General features: G+C 36.0%; 1 long non-coding RNA gene across 2 annotated transcripts in view; it reads right to left on the bottom strand.

The window, feature by feature from the left end:
- Positions 1-1,555: 1,555 nt before the first annotated feature.
- Positions 1,556-9,242, bottom strand: part of LOC114005592 (uncharacterized) — a 10,512-nt gene continuing 2,825 nt past the window's right edge. Inside the window, exons 3-4 of one of the 2 annotated variants that reach the window (XR_003547429.1) lie at positions 9,112-9,161; positions 1,556-1,597 (exon numbers count right to left, since the gene is read on the bottom strand). This is a non-coding gene — a long non-coding RNA (uncharacterized LOC114005592). The remainder of the gene's footprint in view (positions 1,598-9,111; positions 9,162-9,242) is intronic. The other variant, XR_003547428.1, reaches the window with a different exon arrangement.

The following is a 9,242-nucleotide window of genomic DNA, read 5'->3' as shown; positions in this document are numbered from 1 at the left end:
TTTTTTTAAAATTTCAAGTAAACTTAATACTGCAGTTCAAGGAAATAATAAAACAAAAGCAAAACTAAGCACTAAGTTAGTAGAAGAAATAAAATAATAAAGATGAGAGCAGATACAAATAAAATAAAGACTAAATGCATTAAAAAAAACAGAACTAAAAGGTATTTTTGAAAAGGTAAAATCAAGTTATCTTGAGCTAGAAAAGGAAAAACAAGAGAAAATGCACATAAATAAAATCAGAAACAAAAAGGAACACATTGCATTTGTCACAATATAAATACAAAAGTTCAATAGAGACAATAATAAAAAATTATAAATCATCAAATTGGATCACCTAGAAGCAAGGAATAAATTCCTTGATGGATGTGACCAACCAAATCTGAATTATAAGAACATAAAAAAACCTAATAGACCAATAATATGTAGGAGATTTGAATTAGTAATTTAAAAAATCTCATACCAAAGAAAAGTCCAGGACTTGATGACTTAGTTACTTAAATTTATCAAACATTATAGGAACTAATACCAATTGTTCAATACTCTTCCAGAAAGTTGAGAGGAGGGAGTACTGGCAAACTAATTTTTCCATGCCAGTATGACCCTGATACCAAAACCAGACAATACACTAAAAATACAAAGAAAAATCACAGGCTCATATATCTGATAAACATAGATGCAAATCTTCCTAGTGAAATACTAGCACACTAAATTCAACAGCACATTCAGAAGATCATTCACTGTACTGAAGTTGTATTCCTTCTAAAAAAGAAAGGATGGTTCAAACCTTTCAAAAAGTTTGTTACAGAAGCACCAAAATATATAAAGCACTTTTATAAATCAATTAATGTGATACATCACACTATCAGAATGAAGATCAAAAAATTATTTTAATAGATATTAAAAAAATTAGCCAAAACTCAACATTCTTTTATATACACACACATATAATGTTGAATGTCCCTCAACACAATAAAAGCCATATGCGACAAACCCACAGTTAGCATTATACTCAAATGAAAAAGTTGAAACCATTTCCTATAAGATCAAAAATAAGAAAAAGATACTCAATCTCACTATGTCTTTATTTGTTAATTTTTTAAAGAAAGATCATTGCTACAGGGCACATGCACTCACCGAAAAGACAGAGACAGAGAGACAGAAAGTGAGAAATCATCCCCCACCAGGGGGATGGCCATGCTGCAATCTCTTTTCCTCTATTATCTTGAGATCTTGGTCACACATGCACACACACCTGGTGCACTCTCACTACTTCTATTCAGTACAGTATCTGAGTTCTTAGCCAAGGCAATTAAGCCAGAGAAGGAAATAAAAGACATTTGAAGTAGAAAGTGAGAATTAAATTGTCTCTGTTTGCAGATGACATGATCATATGTAACAAGAAATTCTACATATAAATCCACCAACAAAAAATCTGTTAGAAATATTAAAAAAAATTAGTGAAATTGATGGATATGAAATCAAGAGGTCTTAAATATCAGAATTCAAACCAAAAAAATCTAGTGTCAGAAAACATAGCTGAAAAATTGATACTTGCCTGTAAAGTAATGTTTTGAGTATGACTTCAAGAGTACAGACACTAAAAGCAAAAAGTAGACAAACAGAATTACTTGAAACTGAAAATCGCACAATCAGGAGAGCAATCAACAGAGGAGAAACAACCTACATAATAAAATAAAATATTTGCAAATAATACAACTGATAAGGGGTTACAATCTAGTGTATATAAGAAACTCAAACAACTCAATAAAATCAAATAAATAACCCAATTCAAAAATGGGCAAAGAACATAAATAGACATTTCCAAAAATAGAATATACAAAAAGACAGCAGATACATATAAACAAAGTTCAGCATCACTAATCATAAAAGAATTGAATATTAAAACCATAATGAGGGGGCCAGCAGGTGGCATGATACTTAAGGCTTTGGACTCTCGCATGGCTGACCATGGTTTAAATCCTGGACCTAGTGGCTTGAAAATCACACTGGATGCACATGTGTACATATTCAAGATCCCAAAAGGAAAATGGAAGTGAAGGGATTGTGGCATAGCCATCCCACCAGAGGAGTGATTTCTCACTTTCCCTCTGTCTGTCTCTTTCTGGCAAGTCCACACACCCTATGGCAAAAACCTAAAAAACAAACTAACACACACCATAATGAGGTATCACTTAATATCTGTTAGACTGGCTATTATCCAAAAGAGATAAGTGTTGGTTGATGATATGTGAATAAGAAACTTACATACGATTAGTGGGAATGTAAATTAGTATGACCACTATGGTAAACAGTGTGAAGATTCCTCAAAAATTTAAAAATAGAACTATTATATGATCAAGTAATTCCAATAATAGATATATATCAAAAAAAAAAAGAAATCAGTATGTTGGAGATATATCTGCATTCCCATATGTTTTGCAGTATTATGCACAATTGCCAAGGTATCCATTCATGAATTAAAAAAAATGACATGAATGAATGTATTTTAAAAATGTGATATACACACACAATGGAATGCTATTCAGCCATAAAAATGAATAAAATCCTATCATTTGCTACAACATGCATAATCCTGGAGGACATTGTGCTAAGTGAAGTAAGTCAGGCACAGAAAGACCAATATAACAGGATCTCACTAGTGTGGAATCTAAAAAAAGTTGACTTCATAGAAGTAGAGAATAAAATGGTGGTTGGTAACTAGCAAGTGAGGCAATTAGGGGTGGGCAACTGCTGAGGAGATGCTGGACGAGAGATACAAAATTTTAGTTTGACAGGAGTTCAAGAGATTTATTGTATAACATGGTGGCTATAGCTAATAATATACTGTATTTTTGAAAAATGCTAAAAGAGTGCATATAAGGTGTTCTCATCACCAAAATGAAAATTCTCTAAGGTAAGTATGTATTAACTAACCAGGTTTAGTCATTCTATAAGGTATACATATTTTAAAACATTATTCGGGGGCCAGTAGGTGGCATGGTGGTTAAGGTGCTAGATTCCCAAATGGCTCACCACATTTTGAGTCCTGAACCTGGCAGTTTGAAAATCATGCTGAGGACATGTGCGTGCATGCCCAAAATCCCAACAGGAAAATGAAGGAGAAGGGATTGCTCCAAATTTTAAAATGAGAATGAAAAAGAAGGAAGACATGCAATATGTCCATCCCCTCTGGGAGGTGACTTCTCATTTTTTCCTCTCTCTGTCTCTCTCCAGTGAGTGCACACACTCCATGGTAAAAACCTAAAAAGAAAAGAAAAAATCTGTAGTACAGAATAAATACGTAAAGGACCAGCAGATTGCCTAGTGGTTACGTCGCTGGACTCCCACATAGTCAATCGCGGCTCAAGTCCCAAACCCGGTGACTTAAAACTCATGCCAAGTGCATATGCATGCTTGATAAAGATCCTGAAAAGGAGAATGGAGGAGAAGAGATTGCAGTGTTGCAGTGTGGCCATCTCCCAAGGGGGTTGATTTCTCACTCTCTGTCTCTCTGTCTCTGTCTGTCTGGCGAGCACATGCAATCTATAGCAAAAAATCTCTCTAAAAAAAGAATAAACACATAAAATTTAATCTGTAATCCATAAAAAATTAAATGCAATTAGATTTTTAAAAATTCTAATGAGGAATACATGATTAGAAAACATTTTAGCTAAATATTAAGGAGAGAAAGTAGCAGGTTATATGGGGGTTGAGGTATTGGACTCTCATATGGTCAACCATGGTTCAAGTCAGGACCTGGCAACTTGCTTTCTCACTTTCTCTTAATTTCTCTTTTTGGGAGCACATGTGCCCTATAGCAATTTTAATAATAACAATAATAATAATAAAATTAAATAAATAATTCTTAAGACAATAAAATAAAAATTAGGAAGAATTACTATCATATAAATAGAAACAAAATGGCCAGTTTATAGCCTGAAAGCTGGATCCCATAAAGCTGACTACACAATTTGAATCCCAGCACTGGCAGCCTGAGAATCACATCTGATGCTCATGCTTAGATGCCCAAAATCCTGAAGGAAGGAAAAAGTGGAGGAGAAATAGCAGCATGGTCATTCTTCAGGCGTGCTTTCTCTGTTGCCCTTTCCCTTTCTCTCTCTCTCTGTCTCTTTCTGGTGAGTACACATAACCTCTAGCAAATTAAAAAGAAAAAATAAGGAAATCAAAACATACAATCATCATTATATAGGGCAAGTTACTCAAGAACTATGGCAATATGACTATCTGCTTCCATGTTAGGAGAAACTGCCTACACACCAAACTCAATGGTTTATGTTTTATTTTTCTTAAGGTTTTTGCCATAGGACATATGTGCTCACCAGAGAGACTGAGAGAAACAGTGAGAAGGAAAGTGAGAAATCTCCTCCCCCCCCACCCCCAGGAGGGATGGCCACACCACAATCGTTTCTCTCCCATTCCTGGGATTTGGGGCACACATGCACATGAGCTGGTGTGATTTTCAAGCCAACAGCCAATAATGTGGTCAGCCATGTGGGAGTCAAACACCTTAACCTCTACGCCATTTGCTGGCCCTGTGGCTCAAGGTTTTAGTCTTCTGAAATTTTTAAATTTTGTGCTCTTTTCACTAAAGAATGTATGTAACTGCTGGCTAATATATTAAATTCTTAAGTGAGCACATTAACAGTAGATATACACTTTTAGAGTGCTAGTTAATTGACACATTATTGGCTCAGAGCAATGATTGAAAACCTAAGGACTTTTTAGTTTATTGTTTATAGATTCCATTGCTATTGCAGTACATATAATTCTGTCACATATGAGTTAAAATGAAATTAAGAGTCCAATCACAGTCCAAGGCAATGACATTGTGCTGAAAGGGGAATCTCCCAGAATGAAGGAAAGGCAGATTGGTCTAATTTTCTAATCTAACAATAAAAGTATTTAAATAGGATGGCCCTCCATATTAGGAAAAGAAGTCTAAATCTATATTAAATATTAGAATTTTGACAAGCTTACCAGAAACTAAGACATATTGATGTCAATCAGTAGTTGGTATTTGTCATCAGTAGTTGATATTATAACATTCCTGGATGTTAATACAACTTTGCTCAGAGCACTGACTCTCTGTAAAACAAGGCAAGACTTATGCAGTCTGTTTTTTCTTTTTTCTGAAAGTGCAATTTAGATACAACTTGAAAGGCTGGGACCAGTAGTTGGTATAATGGCTGTGTTGCTGGACTCCCATGTAGTCAACTGCAGTTTGACGAGTCCCGGATCTGGTGGCTTAAACTCACACCAGACACATGTGCATGAGTGCCCAAGATCCTGAGAGGAGAATGGAGGAGAAGAGATTGTGTCTTTCTGCCAAGTGCACATGCACTATAGCAAAAAAAAAAAAAAAAAAGTGCTCTGTTGACTGCAGCGAATTCCAGAACAAATATGACTAAGTCACTGAGGTCTAAGAGCTTATAAAAACATTCATCATCCTCATATTGTAAAACTGGATAGTATAAAGGTATTCTACCTAGGGAATTGAGTAAAATACTTTTCTATTTTCTTCATATTGTTTGCATGAAGAAATGTTTGTAGGTGTAATATCTAATTATTCTGTTATAAAGACAGCAGTTAAAAACATAGTCCCTCCAAAATCTATTATTTAAGAGAAATGTCTGATTGGCAACAACACATCTATTAACATTTAAAAGGATTAGATAGTGCAAATTATATAAAAGTTACAGATACTTCCTCTGAAAGGTGATTTAGGAAATACCTATAAAAGATTTCATACCTAGAAGCCAATACTCAACCCAGAGGCAGACGAGTGCCACAGAGAACATTTCAGTAAGAGGCAGATTAGGCATCAGATATGGAGTAGATTCTTGTTGTTCTGAATAATAGCATTTATGGACTGAAATTAAAGAAGAGGAATGAAGAGAGCAGGAGGGGAAAAAACTGAAATAACTTGGGCTCTTAGATCCATCCTTTCTCTCTTCTGTAATATGTAATTTGGTCAAGTAATGCATAAATACGCTCAACTACTTCTACTTTAAAATGAAAACTTCCGTTATGCCTCCCATGCCTTCGAAGTCCTTAGTCTCTTCCTTCTTTCTTTATCAAACATCTTTTAAAAGTTGTCCTCTCTTACTTTATTTCCTCTTTCTCTCGCCTCCGTAAAACTAGAATATTGCTTCTATCTACACAGCTGTTCTCAGGTTGTCATCAGGATGGACATGGCCAGTCTCAGCTCTGCCAAATTCAGTGAACACACTCCTCCATCTCCACCCTGCTCAATCTTTCTGTGGCAGGTGGAATAACTGACAATTTACTCCGTTTTGAAATTCTCTCCTCAGTGGCCTCCTGGAACACTGACTTTCGATTCTCTTCCTATGCTGCTCACTATTTGTCATTTTTGTAAGTGGGCACTCCTTTCTTTACTTCCTAGTACTCAAGTTTCTTGCTTCTCCCTTCTCAAGTTGTGGGTTGGGTAACTTCATTCATTTTCATAGCTTTGGTTATTACTGATATACTGACATACCTAACTCCCCAGAGTTCCAGATATTCTGTTTTGATTGAGATTTCAGAGCAAACCTCACATTTCTACTCTAGTAGTGCTGAAAATTCATAGTCTCATCCGATTCCTGAACTTCATTCCATAAAATTAAAGTATTTTTTTGTGAACCTAGTAAGTTTTCCTGAAACAAATATTTTATGTGGTGCTTAAATGGTTGCAGTTTTATAAAACAGAGAAATTCTAATTCTTTGTATGAAGCCAACAAGACCTGACAAAACCAGCCTAATCTCAGTTATTTAAGTGAACTATTCATTTAAAGAATAAACATATCCTATGAATATAATTTTAAAAGTCCAAGTTAAATATTAGCAACTTTTATTTTTGAGAGGTTTTTGCTATAGGGCACGTGCGCTCGCTAGACAGACAGAGACAGAGAGACAGAAAGCGAGAAATCACCCCCCAGGGAGGATGGCCATGCCGCAATCCCTTCTCCTCCATTCTCCTCTCGGGATCTTGGGCATGCATGCACATGAGCCTGGCATGAGTTTAAGTCACCAGGTCCGGGACTTGAACAGGTGTCGGCTACATGGGAGTCCAGCGACATAGCCATTATGCTAACTGCTGGTCCCAAATATTAGCAACTTGAATTTAGCGGTATGGTAAATGTATTACTTATTCAGAAATGAAGTAAAAAAAAGAAGAAAAAAAGACCTGACCATTTGATCATTTGATAAAATTTAAAATTTTCAGACTCGAAAATCCTATAGGTGATTTATAATTGCATTCACTGGCAGCTGGTTTTCCACTGGACAGGTGAATTAACCTCTTTTGTACTCTCGTCTGATTTTAAAATGGGTCTAGACTACCTTAAAATGCAGTTCAAATAGCTTATTATTATTTTCTATGCATAATATTCTTCATCCTTGAGATTACACATTCAACATCTATTCCTCCTACCTACCAAACTGAAATCACCTTCTTAAAGAGATGAAATATTATCCACAATGTATAATGTAACATGTGTGAGTATGCATGACCAGTTGCAGAATTTTTCGACCCACTGCAAAGTAAAAATAGTAGTCCCCTATTCAAAAATAATTAAGAATTTCAAGACAGTGACAGGAGAGCTTTAAACCAAACAGATTCTTCTAAGCACTATTCCCTGTTCAACAGATCCCATGCTCATAAAGGTGACTTTGGGTGTTTATGTGCATGTTCGAAATAAGATGAAGATTATACCTGGAAAAATTAAGTCATAGGAACTTCAGAAAATATCCATGAATAGAAAAATAGAATCAAGATCTCAGATTTTGGAATTTGTTCCATAGAATATTTTTTCATAGAAAGAAAAATAGTAAATAGTGGTCATTAGAATATGCTTATATGTATATAACCATAAATTCCAACTACTTTATGAATATTCTCTTCTGACAGATTCTTCCCATTTGGAATTTATATCTCCTTTCCTGCAGCTCCAAATAATTTTTCCTCAAGCTTTCCAAAAGTTCACATATACACAAGCCTTTATTCTACCAGCTTTATAATGATTGCAATGAAAAAGAAGGCAACTTCCCTCTTGAGCAAAATGTTGATAGATGCTCTTTTATTGTGTCCCTGAATAGGTTAAAAAAAAAAATGTGTGAATTACGAGCAGTTGTATATCTCAAAGCTGCTCTCAGGGATTTTAAATAAATAAAACAACAATCTAGGTGTGTTCAGTTACAGAATTCACTTTTAGGGGACCATGTAGTGGCACAGCAGTAAAACAAGACACTCTGGGGGGCAGATCCACATGGGAAGTCTTTCAGTTCAATCTGGGAATCTCCTTGAGTTAGCCAAGCACCTGAATTCTCCAGATTCTTGGGTAGTTGAGCACTGGGAGTGGATTATAGCATAGGGATACTGATGAGGGTGCTGTCTCTCACTCTTGCCCTGTCTCTCTTGCTCAGGGAAGAAATGAATAATCTTGAAGAAGAAGAAATAATTTACTTTTCACTTTCAAAACTCACCGCAGCCTCATGTTTCTCTCATCCCTTCCCACCTCGTTCTCTAGATTTCAGTCAAATGGGAATATTTGACTGAATATCTTCATCTACTCTGTCTGCTGTTCTTCACTCCCCTCATTCTCTTCCTCTTTCTTTCCATTTTCCTCCTGCCATCACACACGCTGTCTTGCACACCTACTAGGTTGTCTTCAAAACGTTCATGGAAAATGTATATTTTTAAATGCATGGATATAAAAATATTTTTTCACCAAAATAAACTTGTACTTTAATTCCATTTTTACATGAACTTTTTAAAATCCTCTCACATTCATTCTTGAATTTTCATTTGGTTATTCTCTCTCATTCTGTCATTCAGAAATACTCACCAAATGCCAACCACGGGCTAGATACCATTCTAAAATGAAGAAAGCTGGGCTGGTCACAGAGAAGAAAGGGGTCAGAGCAGAGTGAGGGAGATACAGAGAGGGTTAGAGAGAGCTGCAGGGCCCAGACCACACCGCAGGCAGTGAGTAGAGGGTAGAAGTAGAGAGGTGTCCTGCTGCTCTGAGGAGAGCACAGGGCAGGGGGCAAGAGCAGACACTGGAACATCCCTTCGGTAGCCTCGGTAGTTACCTGGTAGGATTAATTCTGGAGGTGAGATTGATGGGACTAGTCTCTGGATTCTACGTGAGAAGGTGCAAAAGAGAAATCAGAGATCCAAGATTCAGGCTTGAGCAATTCTGTTTTACTCTAATTCACTGTTC

This window comes from Tupaia chinensis, unplaced genomic scaffold (assembly GCF_000334495.1).
Source record: "Tupaia chinensis unplaced genomic scaffold, TupChi_1.0 Scaffold144057_1, whole genome shotgun sequence".
Taxonomy (NCBI): Eukaryota; Metazoa; Chordata; class Mammalia; order Scandentia; family Tupaiidae; genus Tupaia; species Tupaia belangeri.
The sequence above is the reverse complement of the archived record's forward strand: the minus strand, read 5'-3'. Positions and strand labels throughout refer to the sequence as shown.